At 52.5% G+C, this 22259-nt stretch overlaps 5 non-coding genes across 5 annotated transcripts; all 5 read left to right on the top strand.

Annotated features, from left to right (window-relative positions):
• Window positions 1-1148: 1148 nt before the first annotated feature.
• On the top strand, window positions 1149-1338 carry LOC148647828 (U2 spliceosomal RNA). Its single transcript, XR_015927025.1, has one exon. It is a non-coding gene; the product is annotated as a U2 spliceosomal RNA (small nuclear RNA).
• A 3441-nt stretch (window positions 1339-4779) lies between these two features.
• Window positions 4780-4975, top strand: LOC148647827 (U2 spliceosomal RNA). Its single transcript, XR_015926901.1, has one exon. It is a non-coding gene; the product is annotated as a U2 spliceosomal RNA (small nuclear RNA).
• A 2604-nt stretch (window positions 4976-7579) lies between these two features.
• Window positions 7580-7774, top strand: LOC148647826 (U2 spliceosomal RNA). The gene has a single exon (XR_015927072.1). It is a non-coding gene; the product is annotated as a U2 spliceosomal RNA (small nuclear RNA).
• Window positions 7775-14154: 6380 nt separating this feature from the next.
• On the top strand, window positions 14155-14349 carry LOC148647825 (U2 spliceosomal RNA). The gene has a single exon (XR_015927135.1). It is a non-coding gene; the product is annotated as a U2 spliceosomal RNA (small nuclear RNA).
• A 3203-nt stretch (window positions 14350-17552) lies between these two features.
• On the top strand, window positions 17553-17741 carry LOC148647824 (U2 spliceosomal RNA). Its single transcript, XR_015927029.1, has one exon. It is a non-coding gene; the product is annotated as a U2 spliceosomal RNA (small nuclear RNA).
• Window positions 17742-22259: the final 4518 nt, after the last annotated feature.

The raw sequence follows: 22259 nt of genomic DNA, 5'->3' as shown, positions 1-22259 counted from the left end.
ATCCTGGGGGTCCTATTTCACACCTTGGACCCCTCAGGACTGAACTGGGAGGCCAGGTTCCGGAAGATCAAGCAGAAGCTGGGCCTTTGGCAGCAACGATCCCTGACGTGGATAGGGAAGGCGCTGGTGCTGAAGGTGGAGATCCTGCCCTTGCTTCTCCACCTGGCAGTAGTGTACCCCCTACCAGCAAGGAGGAGGAAGGAACTGGTAAGAACAGTGTTTACCTTCGTGTGGGGCCACTCATACGAACGGATCCGCCGGACAGACATGTGCAGACCTACCGTGGAAGGAGGCAGAGGGATCCCGAACTTCCCAGTGAAGTTGGACTGCGTGTTCGTCGCCAACCTGTGCGTCATCCTGCACGGTAACCCGCCCCACCTGTGCGGCCGGTTCGTGAGCCTCTGGCTGGCAGCGAGTATGAGACACCTGGCCGCCTGGAAGAACACGACCCCGAAGGCTGAGCGGCTCCCACTGCACTACCGCCACGCAGTGCAGTGGCTGCGGGCACATCCAGAGGTACGGGACAAGGACGTAGCGCTGAGCCATAGGAGGATGTACTTGGCGGTCACAGCACTGGACAGGCCAGCGCTCCTGGGTGTGCCCAGTGACATCTGGCAGCAGGTCCAGCCAAAGGGCCTGGACAACAGGCTCAAAGACCTGAACTGGCTTGGTGTGTGGGGTCGAATGGCGGTCAGGGCCGTCATGTACTCGCACGGACTGTCAAAGAAGAGCCAGTGCCCGAGGCACGGCTGCACAGGGGAAGAAACCGTTAACCACGTCTTTTGGGAGTGCGGGTTCGTGCAGAGGGTGTGGAGGTCCAGCCAGCACCTTTACGCACAGGTAGGCCTGGGGTCCCTCCTGACGCTGAATACGGTAATGAAGGGTGTGGCTGGTTCCCGAAGATGGAATGCGGCATTTCTGCTGTGGCTCCTGATCAGCCTAACTAAGCTCCAGGTCTGGGACGCAAGATCAGAACTGGTCAAACATGGGGTGGAGAGGTCAGTGCCGGCCATCCTGAAGCGTGTCAAGAGGGACGTCTCACGGAGGATCCGGTGGGACGTCCTCCGATGGGGATTCGCCGCGGCACGTGAACGATGGAAGGACTTAATCACATGGGTGTAAAGGTGGAGGGTAGAGTAAACTTTTAAAGCATTTGTTACTGATTTCTAATAAAACATAAAAAAATCTGTTCTTATCAGTTTAATATCTGATACGTCCCCCATCGGGGGACCACATATTAAACGGATTTTTGGAACAGGGAGCTGGATCAGGAGCTTGCTCCGTCCTCTCCACGCATCGGCCCGGTATTGCAGCGCCTCCGGGAGCGGTGCACCACCTTCTCTCAGCGGTGAAAAGACAGACGTAGGTAGCTAGGTAGCTAGCTAGCTAGCGAGCGAGCGAGCAAGCAAGCGAAGTGGACTGGAGCTCCTTCTTCTCGGGTCTCGTCCCTCGTCCCCCATCTGTGTGTCTCTGTGTTCTGTCTCTCTCTCGCCCTCTCGGTTCCCGTGCTCCCTCTGTGCGCTTTCCCGCGTCTCGACTCTCTGGGCAAGCAGGCCGGCCCCCTTTTCGGCTCCCGTGCGTTTTCCCTCCAAAAAACTTAGGTTTTTCAGCCTTTTCCCAGGGAGGCAGGCGTGGCTTGCTTGCTTGCTTGCTTGCTTGCTTGCTTGCTTGCGTGCGTGTCCGTCCCCGTCCCTGCAGGCGGGCCCCTTTCGACAGCTGGGCGTTTTCCCTCCAAAAAACTTAGTATATCCACCTTTTCTTTCTTTTTTTTCGGCAGGCAGGCAGGCAGGCGTGTGTGCGCGCGCGTCCCCGTCCCTCCCTCCCTCCCGAGAGAGAGCTGCCCCTTGCCTCTGCCCGCAGGTGCTGGCGCTCGGCTTTGGCTTGCAGCCGGTTGGGCGCAGCTGCTGCCGGTGGGAGGGGCCTAAGCTAAGGAGGCCGGGCGGCTGGCGCCCCCTGCGGCTGCGGTCGTTGTCGGGCCGTTGACAGAAGATCAAAGAGCAGGGCCCCCGCCCGGGACTGGCAGGAAGGCAGGCGGGCAGGCAAGAGAGAGGGGGAGCAGAGTCCCGCGGCAGGCCTCTGGCTGCAGGGAGGCCGGCAGCTGCGCGGGTCCCGGGCTCCAGAGGAGTCGGCCTGCGCCACTGTGCGCCAGCGGAACGCCCGCGCGTCGGTCCGCGCCTTTGTGGGCATCGCTTCTCGGCCTTTTGGCTAAGATCAAGGTTCAAGTGGCCTGACCGCAGTTCCAAGATCTTAGTCCAGGGGGTCGGGAAGGCGAGGGGAGGATCGGACGGACCGGAAGGAATGGATTGCTGATGGTGGAACCTGGAAGACCGGAGCGGTGTGGACGAGGAGTTTGCTGAAGGCGGTGGTCGGTGCTGGACGACGGCGTTTTGCTTGCCTGGAGGTTTCGGAAGGAGAGCTGAGGAGCATTGCTGGAGCGATGGCTGGGCATCCCTGGGCGAGGAAGGAGCGGAGGAAGAACTCCCTTTGTTTCTCGTTGAGGAGCCGCGATGGACCTGCTTTTTGGGACAGAGATAAGTTCAAGAATTTGGTTTTGATTCAATGTTTGGGTGTTGAATTGGCAGACGTATTTTGTCTCCAGGATTATTGTGCTCGGGGAGTGTTTGAACTAACTCTTGCAACAGAAGCCTTGTGTTTTGAAGTATGGAGAAAAGTTCAGGAGAGAAGAAATGAAGATCCTGTTAAGTTTTTTTGTGTTGAGCCAATGTTTGCAGGGGAGCTTGCAGTAATGATGGTGCATGTTTTTGACTCATTTGTTCCAGAGGAGGATATTGTATTCTTTTTACAGCAGTTTGTGGATCTGCAAGGAGCAGGGAAGAAGCACTTGGATTCGGATGGCGTGTGGAATGGGAAGCGGACGTATTTGATGAGACTGCGACTGGGGAACACAGCGGAGGAGGGGGTGATACATCCCCCTGCTTTCTTCGAGATCGGGACTCACAGGGGTTACCTGGTGTATTCTGGGCAGCCCCTTGCTTGCATGTTATGTGGAGAACGTGGACATTTTTCTGCACAGTGTGAGTCAGTGTTTTGTAAACGGTGTGGGAAGAAGGGTCATGTGGTTAGGAACTGTGTTCAAGAGAAGAAGTGTTATTTGTGTGATGAGCCAGGACATGGTCAAAGGTATTGTATGAAAAATGTGAAGAGGGTTAATATGGGGATGGAAGATATAGAGGGGAAGGTGGGTGTGTTGGATAAGGGATGTGTGATGGTTAGGGCAGAAGAAGTGAACGAGAGCGTGGAAGTAGGACAGCAGAGTTTGCGAGAGGTGAGTGTGTCTGAAGATAGCGAGACGGAAGAGAGTGATGATTGTGAGAGTCAGACAGAAGGAGAGAGTTCAGTGACTGAGGAGGAGGTGAAAGGTGAAGGGAAGAGTGTTGCTGAGCAAAAGGTTGAAGCGGGTGGGCAGGCAGTGGAGGTCACAAACCCCTTTGCTGTTCTAGCTGTAGAAGAACTGATGGTTGAGAGTATGGTAGGAGTTAGTGGGGAGTTGGTGGAAGATGTTGAAGTGGGGCTGAAGGGTGGGGGAGAGTTAGTAGAAGGTTCAGGGTTTGGTGGAAAGGCAGTGGGAATGGTGAGAGAAGGGGATTGTTGGTATGGAGACATTGAATGGAAGCAGTGGAGGGAAGAAAGAGAGGATCGTATTTATTTTCACTGGCCTATAAAAAGAAGGAAGAAGGGGCTTCGGGGGTGGGTGGCTCGGGATGAGAGGGAAGATCTTCGGGAGAGTTCAGTTAGGAAACGACTGATGGCGGTTTCACGGTTTGTGGAAAAAAAGTATCCGCATGTTGTTTTTGAATTTTCGATTGAGAAGAATTTGTTGGTAGGTTATCAAGTGTTAGGGAAAGCGAAAGGGGAGTGTGAAGATGCTTCTTATGATTATTTTGACAAATGGTGGAGGAAGAGGATGAGTGTGTAATTATTTGTTGAGAATTGAGTGGGAAGGGTTGTTAGTAGTTAGAGGTTTTGTTAGTCGACTATTGAAGTGCAAAGTGAAGGAGGGGAAGACTGCTGAAGAAGAAGGTACGGGAAAATAAGAAGGGGAAGGTAAGGGTGGGATAGACGGTTAGAAAAAAAGGAAAAAAGAAAGGGAAGGGGTGATGGAGAACTAAGTTATAGTTTTTTCAGAGGTCAGGGTTATATTTGCATAAGGGGTGGGATTATGATAAAGTGAGAGTGGTTTTGTGGTGGTTTTGGGTTATAGGGTGGGTTGCTTAGAAATGGTGGAACTGAATAATGATGAGCTGTGATATTGGTTTTGCTGTGTATTGTTTTTGTTATTAATTGACCTGAATATGTATTAGTGTAAGAAAGTTATTGTATTGGTTGTTAAATGATTTTTGATTATTGGAATAGTTTGTATAAGGGGTGAAAAATGTAAATGTGATGATGTTGTGGGGTGAATTGTTTTTGGAAACTGGGATGGGGCGTTTGATTGTATATAATGAGGTTAAGAAAATGAATGTATTGTAAGTTTGGGAAAGGGATCTTGTTTAATTTGCATAGGGGGCGGGATTATGGAGATTAGTGGGGTTTGAGGTTATGTAATGGGATATGAACAGATTTGTGTTGTGTATTGATTTTTCTGTGTAATAATTTGTTGAGAATTGAATGGGAAGTGTTGTAAGTATGCAGAAGTTTTTGTTAGTTGACTACTGAATGGAATTTTGTATTTAACAGAATTATGGGTTGAGATGACTTTGGTTGTTATTGTGACTATTGTGTATTTGGGATTGTGTTTTGTTTTTTGGAGTTTTTGGAATTTCTTTTGTATTTTGTATAATAAAAAAAAAAAAAAAAAAAATCTGTTCTTATCAGTTTAATATCTGATACGTCCCCCATCGGGGGACCACATATTAAACGGATTTTTGGAACAGGGAGCTGGATCAGGAGCTTGCTCCGTCCTCTCCACGCATCGGCCCGGTATTGCAGCGCCTCCGGGAGCGGTGCACCACCTTCTCTCAGCGGTGAAAAGACAGACGTAGGTAGCTAGGTAGCTAGCTAGCTAGCGAGCGAGCGAGCAAGCAAGCGAAGTGGACTGGAGCTCCTTCTTCTCGGGTCTCGTCCCTCGTCCCCCATCTGTGTGTCTCTGTGTTCTGTCTCTCTCTCGCCCTCTCGGTTCCCGTGCTCCCTCTGTGCGCTTTCCCGCGTCTCGACTCTCTGGGCAAGCAGGCCGGCCCCCTTTTCGGCTCCCGTGCGTTTTCCCTCCAAAAAACTTAGGTTTTTCAGCCTTTTCCCAGGGAGGCAGGCGTGGCTTGCTTGCTTGCTTGCTTGCTTGCTTGCTTGCTTGCGTGCGTGTCCGTCCCCGTCCCTGCAGGCGGGCCCCTTTCGACAGCTGGGCGTTTTCCCTCCAAAAAACTTAGTATATCCACCTTTTCTTTCTTTTTTTTCGGCAGGCAGGCAGGCAGGCGTGTGTGCGCGCGCGTCCCCGTCCCTCCCTCCCTCCCGAGAGAGAGCTGCCCCTTGCCTCTGCCCGCAGGTGCTGGCGCTCGGCTTTGGCTTGCAGCCGGTTGGGCGCAGCTGCTGCCGGTGGGAGGGGCCTAAGCTAAGGAGGCCGGGCGGCTGGCGCCCCCTGCGGCTGCGGTCGTTGTCGGGCCGTTGACAGAAGATCAAAGAGCAGGGCCCCCGCCCGGGACTGGCAGGAAGGCAGGCGGGCAGGCAAGAGAGAGGGGGAGCAGAGTCCCGCGGCAGGCCTCTGGCTGCAGGGAGGCCGGCAGCTGCGCGGGTCCCGGGCTCCAGAGGAGTCGGCCTGCGCCACTGTGCGCCAGCGGAACGCCCGCGCGTCGGTCCGCGCCTTTGTGGGCATCGCTTCTCGGCCTTTTGGCTAAGATCAAGGTTTAAGCCGGCAAGCCCGCAATTCCAAGATCTTAGTCCAGGGGGTCGGGAAGGCGAGGAGGGATGCTGATGGAATGCTGATGGGAAGGAACGACGGCTGAAGGTTGGAGACAAGAAGGTTGGAACGGCGGCGGCGAGGAAATTTTGCGTGGTTGGACGGTGTTTTTGCGTACCTGGAGCGACGACATGGTTGGAGCGATGGCGGGGTACCCTTGGGCGAGGAACGAGCAGCGGAAGAACTCCCTTCGTTTCTCACTGAGGCGCCTGGATGGATCGACGGTTTGGGACAGAGACAGGTTTAAGAATTTGATTCTGATTGAATGTCTGGGAGTGCGTCTGGCAGATGTTTTCTGCCTACAGGACTTTGTTAGATGTGGGATTTTTGAAGTGACTCTAGTATCGGACGTTCTATGTTTTGAAGTATGGCGGATGGTGCAGGAGAAGAAAGAAGAGTTTCCAGTAAAATTGTTTCGTGTGGAGCCAATGTTTGCTAGAGACCTGAAAGTACTGACAGTTTTCTTTTCAGATCCGTTTACCCCGGAGGAAGAGATAGTCTCCTTCCTGAACCGGTTTGTAGATCTGCAAGGAGCTGGGAAGAGGGACCAGGACAAGGATGGTGTGTGGTCTGGGAAACGGACTTACTTGATGAGGCTAAGGCTGGGGAAGACAGCGGAGGAGGGGGTGATATACCCCCCAGCTTTTTTCATGATTGGGACACACAGGGGTTACCTAGTGTATTCTGGGCAACCCCTCGAATGCAGAGCATGCGGAGGACGGGGACATTTTGCTGCGCAGTGCACGTCAGTGCGCTGCAAACGGTGTGGGAAAATGGGACATGTGGTGAAAGAGTGTGTGGAAGAGAAAAGGTGCTTTAAGTGCAACGGTTTGGGACATGTGATAGGAGAGTGTATGAGTTACCCGATAGGGAAGTCAGAGGAAAAGGTTGGTGAGGAAAATGGTCAGTGTGTGGAGAAGGTACGGATGGGTGTAAGTAAGGAGACGAATGAGACTTGCACGAAAAGAGTGAAGAATGGAGGGCGGAGGAGTAATGTGGGCGTGAGTGGAGATGGTAAGACTGGAAAAACTGACAGGGAGAATGGGGACGTGGGAGGGGAGGTGTGTGGGTTGAAGAATGAAGAGAAAGGTGCAAATGATCTTTTCGTGTTTAAGGCATGTAGGAATGGTAGAACTGAAGGTGGACAAGAGGAAGAGGAGGGGAGGAAGAGTGGGCTTAGTTGGATGAGGTTAATAGGTAGTGGGGAAGAGTTTGATTTCGGGCATAGGGAAGAGGGGGAATGTTCGCCAAAAAAAAAGAAGAAGGCTCGGAAAAAACAAGGTAGTAGTGTAATGTTAGAGTAAATGTTTGTGGGTTTACGAGAGGAGTTTGAATTGAGGGCGGGTTTTGCATATGGGGGGGATTATGCTAATGTGGATTGTTTGGGTAATGGAATGTTTTGTCTTTGTTTGGTAATGGGTTTTGGTTCACGGTTGGTTAGTGGTGGGTGCTGAGTGTAATGGAGACGGGGATCTATGTTAGTACAATATTGTTAAATGTATAAGTGGGTAGGTTTTTGTTTGACTGTTTTGGAGAAATTGGGGCGGGGGTGGATACTGTGATGGGTTTAAGGGGTGGGATTATGTAAAAATGGACTGATTTCATGAAAAGGTCTGATTTAGCTGTGTAATACGTTTGGTTGATTTGTATGGGTTATAATTTTGAGATGTGATTTTTTGTATGATTGTTATAATAAAAAAAAAAAAAAAAAAATCTGTTCTTATCAGTTTAATATCTGATACGTCCCCCATCGGGGGACCACATATTAAACGGATTTTTGGAACAGGGAGCTGGATCAGGAGCTTGCTCCGTCCTCTCCACGCATCGGCCCGGTATTGCAGCGCCTCCGGGAGCGGTGCACCACCTTCTCTCAGCGGTGAAAAGACAGACGTAGCAAGCAAGCAAGCAAGCAAGCAAGCAAGCAAGCGAGGTGGACTGGAGCTCCTTCTTCTCGGGTCTCGTCTCTCGTCCATCTGTGTGTCTCTCTCTCCCCCTCCCCCTCCCCGTCTCGGTTCCCGTGCTCCCTCTGTGCACTTTCCCGCGTCTCGACTCTCTGGGCAAGCAGGCCGGCCCCCTTTTCGGCTCCCGTGCGTTTTCCCTCCAAAAAACTTAGTTTTTTCAGCCTTTTCCCAGGGAGGCAGGCGTGGCTTTTGTGTGTGTGTGTGTGTGTGTGTGTGTCCGTCCCCGTCCTGGCAGGCGGGCCCCTTTCGACAGCCGGGCGGTTTCCCTCCAAAAAACTTAGTATATACACCTTTTCTTCCTTTTTTTCCGGCAGGCAGGCGCGCGTCTGTGTGTGTGTGTGTGTGTGTGTGTCCCCGTCCCTCCCGAGAGAGCGCTGCCCCTTGCCTCTGCCCGCAGGTGCCGACGGTCCGCTTTCGCTTGCAGCTCGCTCGGCACAGCTGCTGCTGGTGGGAGGGGCCTAAGCTAAGGAGGCCGGCCGGCTGGCGCCCCCCTGCGGCTGCGGTCGTTGTCGGGCCGTTGACAGGAGATCCAAGAGCAGGGCCCCCGCCCGGGACTGGCGGGCAGGCAGGCGAGCAAGCAGGCAGGCAAGAGAGGGGGAGAGCGGAGTCCGGGCGGCCGGCAGCCGCGTGCGGACCGGGCTCCCGAGGCGTCGGCCTGCGCCGCTGCGCGCCAGCCGGACGCCCGCGCGCCCGCCCAAGGCCGGCGTCGGGCATCGCTTCTCGGCCTTTTGGCCAAGATCTAAAGATACGTGGCATGACCGCGGTCTGAGGACTTGACAAAAGGCGAAGACAACGAAGGCGAAGAGGAGAAGGAGAAGACAGCGGACAACGGAACCAGACCAGACGGGCGGAACCTTACCATCAGAAGACCGAAGCAGAAGTCCACCAAGGTCACCACGGGTAGTCGCCCTGGGTTGAGCCCAGGGGGCGAAGTGGGGCCTCCAAGATGACAGCGGTCGAAGGTGGTGAGTGGGCCCGCGGTTCGGCGGCTGTGCACCCTCTGTCCCGTGAGGGGCAGATGCGGTGCACAGTGCGTTTTGTTGTGAAGGAGGCAGAGAAGAAGAAGGAATGGATGAACCGTGAGCGGTTTGAAAGAGTAGTCCTGATGAAGGCTCTAGGGATTAAATTGAAGGACATTGATTGTCTACAAGATTTCCCAGTCAGAGGGATATACGACCTGTCGCTTGCATCGGATGAACTTTGTGAGAAAGCCTGGGAAAAGGTGTGTGAAGGAAGAGATGTGGAACCGCTTAATGATTTCTTGATAGAGCCTTTGTTTGCCAGGGAGCTCAGGACTCTGACAATTCACCTATTTAATCATCGGGTCCCAGAAAGAGACGTAATCACCTTTTTATCCAGATTTGTGGACGTGCAGGGAGAAGGTCAAAAAGATTTAGATGTCCTCAGAGTGTGGACCGGTAAAAGAAGATACACGGTGCGGCTAAAACCTAAGCCATCTGAGGGTGAGGGAGTGGTACATCCCCCGGCTTATTTCACGATTGGGCCTAATAGAGGCTACCTCTTCTATCCAGGCCAACCGGTGACGTGCAAGAAGTGTTTCCAGAGGGGTCATGTAGCGGCGAACTGTCCTGGCGGTGTGTGTAGAAAGTGTAAGGCCACAACTCACGAAACTAAGGACTGTACTAAGGTCTTAACGTGCGACCTGTGTGGGGCAGAAGGCCATGTGTACAGGGTTTGTCCGATGAAGAGTCGAAGTTTTGCAGATGTGGTGCGGACTTCGGCAGAGGGCCCGAGGAGAGAGGAGAGCAGACCACAGCAGAAGACCGCGACCACCCAGAGGACACAAGCAGACGCAAGAGAAGAAAGAGACGACAGACCAGAGGAGATGCCAAAGGCGACCAAGGTACCTGAAGAGGCGCGTCCGGGGACCTCGTCGTGGGCGGAAGTGATGGACAGGGCAGAGTCGGAGTCGCCGGAGTGGGTTACCCAGCCTAGCAGGGCTGCAAAGAGGAAGTCGGCGGCAGAGAAGAGAAGAATGAGGTCCGACGAGTGCGTGTTCGAGACTGTGGCTAATCGTTTTCAGGTCCTAGCTGTTGAGGAGGACTCGGGGAACAGTGACGTCGAGGCAGAGAAGGGAGAAGACGGAGAGAGAGGACAGAGAATGCCGAGACGGAAAAAGGCGATTGCTGTAAAGAGGGCGAGGGGGGAGTGTAAGAAAGGGGGTAGGAAGGAGGTAGGGGTGGAGGGGGGTGTAGAGGGAGAGGGAGAGGGAGGTAGGGAGGGGGGGAGTAGGGAGGAAGGGGAACAGAGGGAGAGGGGTGGAGAGCAGGGTGAGGAGGCTGACCCCTTGGAGGCCTCTGCTGAGGTCAGTACCCTCGACGACCCCATACCCCCGGGCCAGGGCGATATAGTGGTGGAACAGGAGGATTTCGTTTCAGAGACCTCAGAACAGTCGGGGAAAGACGGCGGTATCCACCTCCTGACCTCCGATGATCCTGGGGTAAGTCCATCATCCCTGGGGGAGGGGTCCCCGCAGGTTATGAGTGTGGGTGGGAATCTCCTCAGTCCTCTTGGAATAGAGAGTGCTTTTAGTTTGGGAGACGGGTTGCAGCTGCAGACTCCCTTTGACCCAACATGAGTCGTACCGTATGTACTATTAACGCCAGAGGGCTTAAAAATCATAGTAAGCGGATTGGCGTCTTCAAATGGTTAGAAGCGCGCCATTTCGGCTTTTGTTTCTTGCAGGAAGTACACTTAGGCACAAAAGGTGATATTGTCACCTTTAAGAGAGACTGGGTAAAAGGGGAGTCCTGGTGGAGTGTAGGGGGAGTGCACTCATCCGGAATCGGGATCCTATGTGGAACCCCGAATTTCTCTGTAAGCGAAGTTAACTGCATAGTCCCAGGAAGGCTAATGATTGTAGATGGGGCATGGGAAAGATTGCAGGTACGTTTAATAGCTGTCTACGGGCCTGCCGAAAGGCGGCTCCAGGGGGCGTTTTTGAAGGACCTTGAGCCACATCTGTACACCAATAGAGTGGTGGTGATGGGAGGGGATTTTAATATTGATGTATGTGATGCGAGTGGTGTGAGTGTGAGTGATCTTAAAGAATTAATATCACGGTTTCACCTAAAAGATGGTCACAAGGACTATAGTCAGGGACAGAGAATGCACACATGGAGTAATGGAAGGGGTGTCTTCAGAAGACTTGATTATATCTTCACCACCCTACGTGGGTTGACACAGGCGGCAACGGTTACTCCGGTATGGTTTTCAGATCATCTGTTGCTGTCGGTTGATTTGATACCAGATGGTATGGACCCTAAATCAAACTACTGGAAACTGAACACGAAAGTGTTATTGGAAGCCGATTATCAGAGTTTGATAGTTGCGCTTTTGGATCGGTTCCAGTTACAGAGGGGGCGGTACCAGACAGCGGTGCTGTGGTGGGAAGCCTGTAAAAGGGCGATCTCCAAGGCTTCTATCTCATACTGTAGCCAAAAGAAGGTAGCAGAGAGAGGAGAGCTTGTGAGATTGCAGCAGGAACTAGAAGAGCAGTATGTGGTTTCCAACCAGGGTGGTGCTTTCGACATGACAAAAGTTTCTGAGCTTAAACTCAGACTGAAAGAACTTTGGGTAGAGAGAGCTAAGGATTTTTTGTTTAGGTTGAAGGGTAACCTGATTGAGGGGGAGGAGAGGTGCTCAGCCCAGTTTTTTGGCTCGGTCAGAGCCAGACAGAAGAGGACTCTCTTCGAGGGTCTGAGGAGAGAAGATGGGTCCAGGGTCAGAGACATAGAAGGCATGGTGAGGTGTGCAACTAATTTTTACAAGGTTTTATTTTCAGAGAAACCAGTGGATGAGAGTTTGTGGGATGAGTGGTTGATTGGGTTTGACAGGAAGATTGATGGTATGGAAGGTGTGGGTGAGGCCCTAACAATGACTGAGATTGGAGAAGCCATTGGTGGCCTGCGTAGAGGTACCACCCCGGGGATGGACGGACTCCCGACGGAATTTTATGTAACCTTCCGAGAAAGGTTACTACCGGTGTTGTTGGAGGTTTATAACGAAGTCCTGAGGGAGGGTGAACTCGGCAGAACGATGAGGACAGGTATTATGTCTCTGGTGTTTAAGAAAGGAGACAAGGAAGATCTGGAGAACTGGAGGCCGATCCAATTACTCTGTTCCGATTATAAGATCTTGGCCAGAGTATTGGGGAGACGGCTGAGGAAGGTGATGCCGGACCTGATAAGTAAAGACCAAACCTGCAGTGTGGAGGGTAGAAACGTAAAGTGGAACCTGCAGTTGATCAGGGACGTCATTGAATGGGTGGAGGACAGGAACCTTGAGATGATGCTTGTGAGCCTAGACCAAAATAAGGCCTTTGACCGGGTGCATCACTCATTCCTTTGGGAGGTGATGAGAAGAGTGGGGCTGGATGAGGGCCTCATCAGATGGATCAAGGTTTTGTATAATAATGTCATCTCAAGGGTATGCATCAACGGTATGCTTGGCATGGGCATTCCGGTCAGGTGTGGGGTGAGACAGGGATGCCCTCTGTCCCCCTTATTATATGTGCTGTACATAGAACCCTTTCTGCATCGGATTCGTGGGGATCCTCGAGTGGAAGGGGTGGTGGTTCCTGGGAGTGGAGGAGAACAGGCGAAAATAGCAGCCTATGCAGACGATATTTCTCTGTTTCTTAGCACTGACAGAAGTCTTCACCAAGTACTACAGATAGCAGATAGTATGACCAAAGGGACAGGTGCTTTTTTGAACAAAGCAAAGTGTACGGTTAAATACTTCGGTAGATGGAAGGAAAGACAAGATGTGACGGGCGGTCTTACCTTGGTGACGGGACCGGTTAAAATTCTGGGAGTTCTTTTTCATACGCAGGACTCCGCCAGGATCAACTGGGACCTGAGGCTGGGGAAGGTAAATCAAAAGATCGGTATGTGGTTGAATAGGTCGCTGACGTACACAGGGAAAGTACTAGTCCTAAAGGTAGACATACTGCCATTGCTGCTTCATTTGGCTTGTGTGTTCCCTCTGCCTGCTCGGCTGCGTCGAAACCTGGTGAGGGCGGTCTTCCACTTCGTTTGGAGTGGGGGGCATGAGTACATCAAGAGAGCGGATATGTGCAGGCCAGTGGAGGAGGGTGGTAGGTCGGTTCCAGACTTCCCGTTGAAACTAGACACAATATTTGTCGAAAATTTGTGTAAAACACTATACGAAGATCCGGATCACCTTTGTGTATGTTTTATCCGTTTGTGGTTTGCGAATACGATGAAGCACCTGGTAGTCTGGACGAATACAACGCCGAAGGCGCAAAAATTGCCCTGGCATTATAGACATGCGGTGGTGTGGTTACAGAAGCACCCAGGGTTCAGAAAGGGCTTGGGGGCTACGGACCACAAACAGATGTATAGGACTATCATGGAGAAGGGGGAACCTGCAGTGGTGGGGGTGTCGGAGGAGGAGTGGCGGCAGATCCAGCCGGTGGGTCTAGAAAACAGACTCAAGGACCTAAACTGGCGGGCTCTCTGGAACAGGTTGCCGGTGAGGGACACGCTCTACAGGCATGGGTTGTCCAGACAGGATAAGTGCCCGCAGCCTGGCTGTTCTGAGGTCGAAACCCTGCTTCACGTTTTCTGGGGCTGTGTTTTCGCCCAAAGGGTGTGGGGTCACAGTGCTGAATTATTACAGAAAGTCGCTGTTGATTTTGTTTTAAGCAGTCGGGTGGTGTTTCGGGGAGTAAAGGGGGTGAGAAAATGGAATAATGAATTTGTGTTATGGTATATAATTAGTTTGGTTAAATTTTATATATGGGTAGCGAGGAGGGAGGTGGTGGAGCATGGCAGTTGTGTTTCAGCCTTATCTGTATTTAGCAAAGGCAAAAATGAAGTTACTAGACGTGTTCGGTGGGACATCTTACGGTGGGGTTTTGCTGCGGCCAAAGAAAGATGGAAGGGATTAATTTCTTTGGGGTGTTAAATTGATTTCTGTATATGGGTTTGTTTTATAATAATATAAGGAATGTTGGGGATGGAGGAGGGATCTTTTTTGCATACAGGGCGGGATTATGGTAATGTAACGGTTTTGTGTTTATGGTTCTGATGTCTGTTTCTTTTGTGATTCTATTTTCGAAATGAACCAATATGAATACTGTTGTACTAACATTTTCATGACCGTTTGATTTGTGTTTCGGATTGTTGAGTGTAATAGTATAAGGGTTGTTGTTAGTGTTACAGAGGGAGGCTGGTTTAGGGTATGTTTGAATGTTGGGGAAGGGTGTGGTTGTCTTACTGTGCTGTGTTGAAGTTTGTTATGTTTGTAATAAAAAACATAAAAAAAAAAAAAAAAAAAAAATCTGTTCTTATCAGTTTAATATCTGATACGTCCCCCATCGGGGGACCACATATTAAACGGATTTTTGGAACAGGGAGCTGGATCAGGAGCTTGCTCCGTCCTCTCCACGCATCGGCCCGGTATTGCAGCGCCTCCGGGAGCGGTGCACCACCTTCTCTCAGCGGTGAAAAGACAGACGTAGCAAGCAAGCAAGCAAGCAAGCAAGCAAGCAAGCGAGGTGGACTGGAGCTCCTTCTTCTCGGGTCTCGTCTCTCGTCCATCTGTGTGTCTCTCTCTCCCCCTCCCCCTCCCCGTCTCGGTTCCCGTGCTCCCTCTGTGCACTTTCCCGCGTCTCGACTCTCTGGGCAAGCAGGCCGGCCCCCTTTTCGGCTCCCGTGCGTTTTCCCTCCAAAAAACTTAGTTTTTTCAGCCTTTTCCCAGGGAGGCAGGCGTGGCTTTTGTGTGTGTGTGTGTGTGTGTGTGTGTGTGTCCGTCCCCGTCCTGGCAGGCGGGCCCCTTTCGACAGCCGGGCGGTTTCCCTCCAAAAAACTTAGTATATACACCTTTTCTTCCTTTTTTTCCGGCAGGCAGGCGCGCGTCTGTGTGTGTGTGTGTGTGTGTGTGTGTGTGTGTGTCCCCGTCCCTCCCGAGAGAGCGCTGCCCCTTGCCTCTGCCCGCAGGTGCCGACGGTCCGCTTTCGCTTGCAGCTCGCTCGGCACAGCTGCTGCTGGTGGGAGGGGCCTAAGCTAAGGAGGCCGGCCGGCTGGCGCCCCCCTGCGGCTGCGGTCGTTGTCGGGCCGTTGACAGGAGATCCAAGAGCAGGGCCCCCGCCCGGGACTGGCGGGCAGGCAGGCGAGCAAGCAGGCAGGCAAGAGAGGGGGAGAGCGGAGTCCGGGCGGCCGGCAGCCGCGTGCGGACCGGGCTCCCGAGGCGTCGGCCTGCGCCGCTGCGCGCCAGCCGGACGCCCGCGCGCCCGCCCAAGGCCGGCGTCGGGCATCGCTTCTCGGCCTTTTGGCTAAGATCAAGTGTGTGGCTTGTCCGCAGCTTGGTCTTGGTCCGAGGGTTGGGAAGGCGGAAGGAGGACTGGAGAGAGCCGTGCAGAGGAGGGGAATCTGGAGCCTGGAACAGGAGTTCGACTGGAGATTTCGGAACTGAAGGACTGGGAGGATCAGCAGGAAACCAGCTTGTTTTGGAGAAGATGGGTGAGCGCACTGCTTTTTTGACGGCCGGGGACCCTTTGTCCAGAGAGGGACGAATGCGGGACTCGGTGCGTTTCGTGGTGAAGAGTTTGGACACTGGGAAGGTTTTTTTGGACAGAGGTTATTTTGCTGAGAAGATTTTGGTTGGGGTTTTTTCACTGGCATTGGAAGAGGTTTTTTGTTTGCAGACATTTTTTGCCAAAGGGTTGATGGATGTGACTTTAGCATCAGCTGCGATTTGTCGCCGAGTGTGGGAGAAAGTGGTAGAGAACAAAGAGGAGGCACCTTTGAATGCATTCAGGATAGAACCCCTGTTTGCTAGAGAATTAAGACCCTTGTATGTACATATGCACAATCCGTTTATACCGGAAGAGGACATTGTGACTTTTTTGAGGAGGTACGTGGATGTGCAAGGTTCTGGAACAAAAGAGAGAGATGAAAAAGGGTATTGGACAGGCAGAAGGAGGTTCCTGGTTCGCCTCCGGCCTGGTGCGGCACCAGAGGGTGGGGTGGTGCACCCCCCTCCGGCCTTTTCCATCGGGGCGAACGGGGGCACGGTGAGGTACCCTGGTCAACCGAAGGTTTGTCATAGATGCGGCAAGGAGGGACATGTGGTAGCGACATGTACTAGTAAGGTCTGTAGGAAATGTGGCGCAGAAGGCCACCTTGCTGTGGACTGCCGGGCAGTAGTCCGGTGTAACTTGTGTGGGATGCAGGGACACCTGTATAATGTCTGCCCGGACAGGAAGAGGACATACGCTGAGGCTGCTGCTACAGTAGCGTCAAAGAAGAAGGAGTCGCAGCCAGCCAGAAGGCAGGATACAGCTGGATCGGGCATAGACGAGCAGACTGGCAGGCTTGAGAGTGAAGAAATGGACATGGAGGCAGAAGGACTAGGAGAGGGTGGAGGCCTTGAGTCTGCAGGGGGGGTAGGGGTGGAGGTGGAAATAATGGAGGGAATTTTGGCGGGGGGTGCGAATTGGGCAGAAATTGTATCTGATGAGGAAAAGGGGGAGAACCGGTCTGTGTTTGCTAAGAGGAAGAGTAAGAGGCAAATGGAGAGGGGGGAGGAACAACGACAGGTGAAAGAAGGCAGGATAAGTGTAGCTGACCCAAACCCTTACGAGGCTTTAGAGATAGAAAGTATAGAGATTGAAAGTGAGCCGGAGGTACCCAGCGATGCGGTACTAGGACAGATGGGAATAGAAGGGGCTAGGGAGGCAGAAAGTACAGAGGTTGAAAGGGAGTTGGAGATGTTTATTGAGGATGTACTGGGCCAGAGGGGAGTTGAAGGGGTTAGTGAGGGTGTAAGAGTTGAGGAGTCCGAGATGAAAGAGAAGGAGGGCGAGAGCGCTGGTACTTCCAAGGTAGTGGAGGAAGTGGGGGTGGGAAGGGAGACGGGGTACGGGAGTGAGATAGAAGGGGGTGGGGGAGGAAGTGTGGAGGAGGGGGCGAAGGAGGGGAGTGTAACATCAGAGAGTGTGAGTGAGGAAGAGCAGGGTGATGGCTGGTGGGAAGATTGGAGGAGGGGAAGGAGAGATCGCGTGATAATGATGGAAGAGGTGCCGAACTGGAGGGAGAGGCCGATGAGGGAGGGGTATAAGACCCGACAGCATTATAAATTTGATCATGCAGGCTTGGATTACAGGAGACCCGTGAAAAAAGTGTCAGAGCGGATGGAGAGGAAACATCGTTCCTTTTTGATCGAGTACGCATTTACGGGTAATGCTTTGACTAGTGTTGCGGTGTCTGGGCCGGATATGGATGGGATCAGAATGATCAACAAGGAATTGAAGGGGAAGCTTACAAGGGAGATGTTGGCTGAGCTGAGGAAAGGTGAAGAGGAGAGAAAGTAGGGGTAGAGAAGGGTATTTGCATAAAAGGCGGGATATGGAAATGAGGGTGTAGAAGTCAATGGCTTGATAGTGTAATTATTGGGTATGGTTATAGAGGGTTAGAGGATTTGGGCTGGAGGTGTACTAGTTATGTTATAATTGGAAGGATTTGGTTTGAATAAGATGTTGATCGGTTATATTAGTTCTGGATGTCTTAGGTTGCCCTAGGGTATTGTATGGGTTTGTTTTTCTGGGTGGGTTTGGTGTGTGTGTTAGTTTATGGTTGTTGTGGTTTTATGTTTTGGTTGAAATTATGTGAATATGAAATTCATGTACTTTTATGAACTGTTTTCTAATAAAAAAAAAAAAAAAAAAAAAATCTGTTCTTATCAGTTTAATATCTGATACGTCCCCCATCGGGGGACCACATATTAAACGGATTTTTGGAACAGGGAGCTGGATCAGGAGCTTGCTCCGTCCTCTCCACGCATCGGCCCGGTATTGCAGCGCCTCCGGGAGCGGTGCACCACCTTCTCTCAGCGGTGAAAAGACAGACGTAGCAAGCAAGCAAGCAAGCAAGCAAGCAAGCAAGCGAGGTGGACTGGAGCTCCTTCTTCTCGGGTCTCGTCTCTCGTCCATCTGTGTGTCTCTCTCTCCCCCTCCCCCTCCCCGTCTCGGTTCCCGTGCTCCCTCTGTGCACTTTCCCGCGTCTCGACTCTCTGGGCAAGCAGGCCGGCCCCCTTTTCGGCTCCCGTGCGTTTTCCCTCCAAAAAACTTAGTTTTTTCAGCCTTTTCCCAGGGAGGCAGGCGTGGCTTTTGTGTGTGTGTGTGTGTGTGTGTGTGTCCGTCCCCGTCCTGGCAGGCGGGCCCCTTTCGACAGCCGGGCGGTTTCCCTCCAAAAAACTTAGTATATACACCTTTTCTTCCTTTTTTTCCGGCAGGCAGGCGCGCGTCTGTGTGTGTGTGTGTGTGTGTGTGTCCCCGTCCCTCCCGAGAGAGCGCTGCCCCTTGCCTCTGCCCGCAGGTGCCGACGGTCCGCTTTCGCTTGCAGCTCGCTCGGCACAGCTGCTGCTGGTGGGAGGGGCCTAAGCTAAGGAGGCCGGCCGGCTGGCGCCCCCCTGCGGCTGCGGTCGTTGTCGGGCCGTTGACAGGAGATCCAAGAGCAGGGCCCCCGCCCGGGACTGGCGGGCAGGCAGGCGAGCAAGCAGGCAGGCAAGAGAGGGGGAGAGCGGAGTCCGGGCGGCCGGCAGCCGCGTGCGGACCGGGCTCCCGAGGCGTCGGCCTGCGCCGCTGCGCGCCAGCCGGACGCCCGCGCGCCCGCCCAAGGCCGGCGTCGGGCATCGCTTCTCGGCCTTTTGGCGAAGATCCTGAGTGCGTGGCCTGACCGCGGCTTGGGCTCTGAGTCAAAGGCGGGAAGGGGTGGACGGCGCGGCTTTTTCCAGGCGACGGCGATTTTTTCTTTGTGGCGGATAGGATTCCGGCCACTCTACACAAGATGGAGAGGACTTCAAGCAAGAATGCAAGACCAAGGCATACTGTGCGTTTTGTGCTGCGAGTGGAGGCTTCTGACAAGGATTTTGCCAAGAGGGATGCTTTCGAGGATGAAGTCCTTTTCAAGCATTTGTCCTTACAGCCTGAAGAGATCTATTGCCTCCAGGACTTTCCAGGTAAAAAGATTTTTGATTTGTCACTTTACTCTGCTGAACAGTGCACGAAAGTTTGGTCTGTTTTGACTGCTCGCAGACTGGAGGAACCTTTTGTTCATTTTTTCCTTGAACCTTTGTTTGCACGGGAGGCGAGACCCATATGGGTCCATATGAACAACCCTTTTACCCCAGACGCAGACATTGTTAATTTTCTTAAAAGATTTGTTGACGTTCAGGGCACGGGTATCAAGGAGATGGATAGGAAGAGAGTCTGGAACGGGAAAAGGAAATTTCTGGTGCGTTTCAGAGCGGACCCTAGTGCTGAAGATGGGCTCTTGCACCCTCCTGCTAACTTCTCAATTGGAACTTATACAGGTTATCTGTACTACCCTGATCAACCCTTGGCGTGTAGACGATGCAGGCAGAAGGGCCATTATGCTGCTGACTGTGATGTGGAGGTCTGTCGAAGGTGTGATACTGTGGGGCACAGCACCTTCATGTGCAGGGCTGAGCCGAAATGTAATTTGTGCGGGGTCTCTGGGCACATTTACAGGGCGTGCCCAAAGAAAGGTATGAGTTTCGCAGCCGTGGCGGGTGGCACATCGGCAGCAAGTGTTACCTCAGTTCACCAGGCAGAAGATGCAGCAGAGGGCCCGGCACCGGCGTCGCTGGTCCCTGACGCTGGCGAGGAGGTGATGGAACCTGAGGGTGTGGATCAAGGGCAGGAGGTAACGGACCACAGGCAGACGGCAACAGCACTTACCTCAGCAGAAGATCGCAGCGGCGAAGAAGAGACGGAGGCTCCGGTGAGTGCTGAGGAGGTCCTGGGGAGCGCAGAGGAGGAAGGTGGGGTCTCGCTCGCCGCGCTAGAGCATATAAGAGCGTTGGCTGAGGAATCAAGCCTGCCCTCTGCGGAGGAAGTAGGGTCAGACTGGGGGGACAGAGTGGATGAAGAGGAGGCCATGGACACCGTCCAGGCCAGGAAAGTTGTGAAAAGAAAGGCGGAAAATGATGTGCCGCCCTTGGTGAAGAAATCGGGTGTAGATCCCATGGAATACCTTGAGTCGATGGCCACAGATTCGTTGGCCCAGGCCGAATCTACTCCACTAGGGTCGGAGGGCGAGGTAAGTGGTGTGGGTGACCCCCCCCTTACGGCAGAGTCGGGTATGTCCTCAGGCTTTGTCATTCCAGAAACGGAGATGACCCCGACCTCGGCAGAAGCCTCAGAAGAACACATGCAGCCACGCGTCGCCCTGCAGAGAGAAGAACGAGATGTCTTTATATTCGCTGAGGTACCTATGAGGTTCAAGAAGTTCTGTAAATGGGACGAAAAGGCCAGCAAAATAGTCTGGCCTAGGACCTTCAATGAGCAAGGGCTATCTCCGGCAGGGATTGTCGTGCGTTGTGAGCACTCTGGTGAGGAGATTTCAACCCTCGAAGTAAAGGGCCGCAACCAGATAGATGCGACCAATAAGAAGATGTTGTTGGGTGACTTTGTAAAGAAATGGATAAGGGACAAGGGAGAACTGAAGGAGATGTACGAGGTGGGGGTGGAAAGGCGCCCTGACAAAGTGCTGAAGATTCTGGAGGTCCCGCTGCAGTTTTTGGAGGCCTGTGCCTGGAAGAACGGAAACGTGCAGTACCCGCCCCGGCCGTCAAACTTCCGACGTGTGCTGAGGATGCATGAAGGAGTGTCAGTTGGCTGTACGCGATCAGGAGGTAAAATAGATAAACTATATTTGCAGGGACAAAGGGAGGCGTCAGTGCGTCAAGCCTACATGGAGCTGATGAGCCTTTTTACTGCCCCCTAATGTTGAAAATATTAACTTTAAATATTCGGGGTTTAAGGAACTTAGTAAAGAGGACGGCCTTTTTTTCTTACCTGAAAACCATGGTTTTTGATATTTGTTTGGTGCAGGAAGTCCATCTAAAAGATGAAAGAGACGTCATACAGTTCACTCGTGAGTGGGACAGAGGAGATTCTAGATGGAATATCGGAGGTGTCCACTCCTCGGGAGTTGGAGTTTTATTTGGCAATCGCAATTTTATAGTGGAGAAATGTGTGAATGTAGTGCCTGGGAGAGCCTTATATTTGGATATTTGTTCGGGTGAGAATTGCTTTCGGTGTGTGTGTGTGTATGCCCCGGCAATGATGGCTTTACGGGCAGATTTCTTTAAGGAACTTTATCCTGTTTGCCTTACCAACAAATGGATCATCATGGGAGGAGACTTTAACGTGGACCTCCAAGATAAGAGGGATCCAGGGGCAAAGCAGCTCAATCTTCTTCTAGCACAGTTTGGACTTTACGACTGCGCCTACCGGATCCGAAAGGAGAAAGCAGAGGCCACGTGGAGGAACGCTCAAGGTACTGTGAAGCGCCTTGATTATGTATTCGCCTCACTGGACGTACCTGTGGAGAAGGTGGTGGTGCTGCCGGTAGGTTTTTCTGACCATGCCCTAGTAGAGGCCCATTTTCCACATTTAAGGAACCAGTTTGGGCGTGGGGTGTGGAAGTTAAATACGGAGAACCTAAGAGAAGACGAATATGTCAAGGTAATGAGGTACAAATTGCAAACATGGTGGAAGGAGAGGAATCTGGGGACTCCCCTGATTGATTGGTGGGAACACTTAAAAAAGAAAATTAGAAAGGAGACCAGAATTTATGGCAGAGCAAGGCTCAAGCGTGAGCGGCAGAAGGGCAGGGCGCTGCAGGAAAGATTAAACACCTTGTTTTCCCAGTGTAATAAGGATATGTCAGTGTGCCCTGAAGATATTGCAGCAGCTAAAGCTGAACTGCGCACTTATCACGAGCAAAAGGCAAGGAGTTACCTGTTCAGAGCCCACGTGCAGTTCATACAATCTCACGAAACATGTTCCAGTTTTTTCTTCCGGCAAATTCGTCAGAGACAGAAGCGCAGTGTGATGACTGGCATTCAGACTTCAGAGGGGAAAATAGTTACTAGTAGTGAGGAGATGCTGGAAGTGGTGAGGCACTTTTACCAATGTCTTTTTTCCCTAAAGACGGTGGACGAGGCCATGGGTGCAAAGCTGCTGAGCGGTATTACAGCGCAGGTTCCTGTCAAAGCCCAAGAACAGTTGGAGGCTCCTATAAGCTTGCAGGAACTTGGCGACGCTCTGCTCGGCATGAAGGCTGGTAAGGTACCAGGTAAAGACGGACTACCAGCCGAATTTTATCGGACGTTCTGGGATATCTTAGGGCCAATCTTACTTCAGGTGACGGAGGAAATCTTTCGTAGGAAGGCTATGTGTGAGTCTATGAGGGAGGGAATCCTCACACTGTTGTATAAAAAAGGACCTGCAAAGGACCTTAAGAACTGGAGGCCGCTGCAGATGTTGTGCGTGGACTATAAGCTGATCGCTAAAGTGCTGGTAAACCGCTTGA

The sequence above is a fragment of the Lepisosteus platostomus genome, chromosome 15 (assembly GCF_059453375.1).
Source record: "Lepisosteus platostomus isolate fLepPlt1 chromosome 15, fLepPlt1.hap1, whole genome shotgun sequence".
In the NCBI taxonomy this organism is placed as follows: domain Eukaryota; kingdom Metazoa; phylum Chordata; class Actinopteri; order Semionotiformes; family Lepisosteidae; genus Lepisosteus; species Lepisosteus platostomus.
The sequence above is the reverse complement of the archived record's forward strand: the minus strand, read 5'-3'. Positions and strand labels throughout refer to the sequence as shown.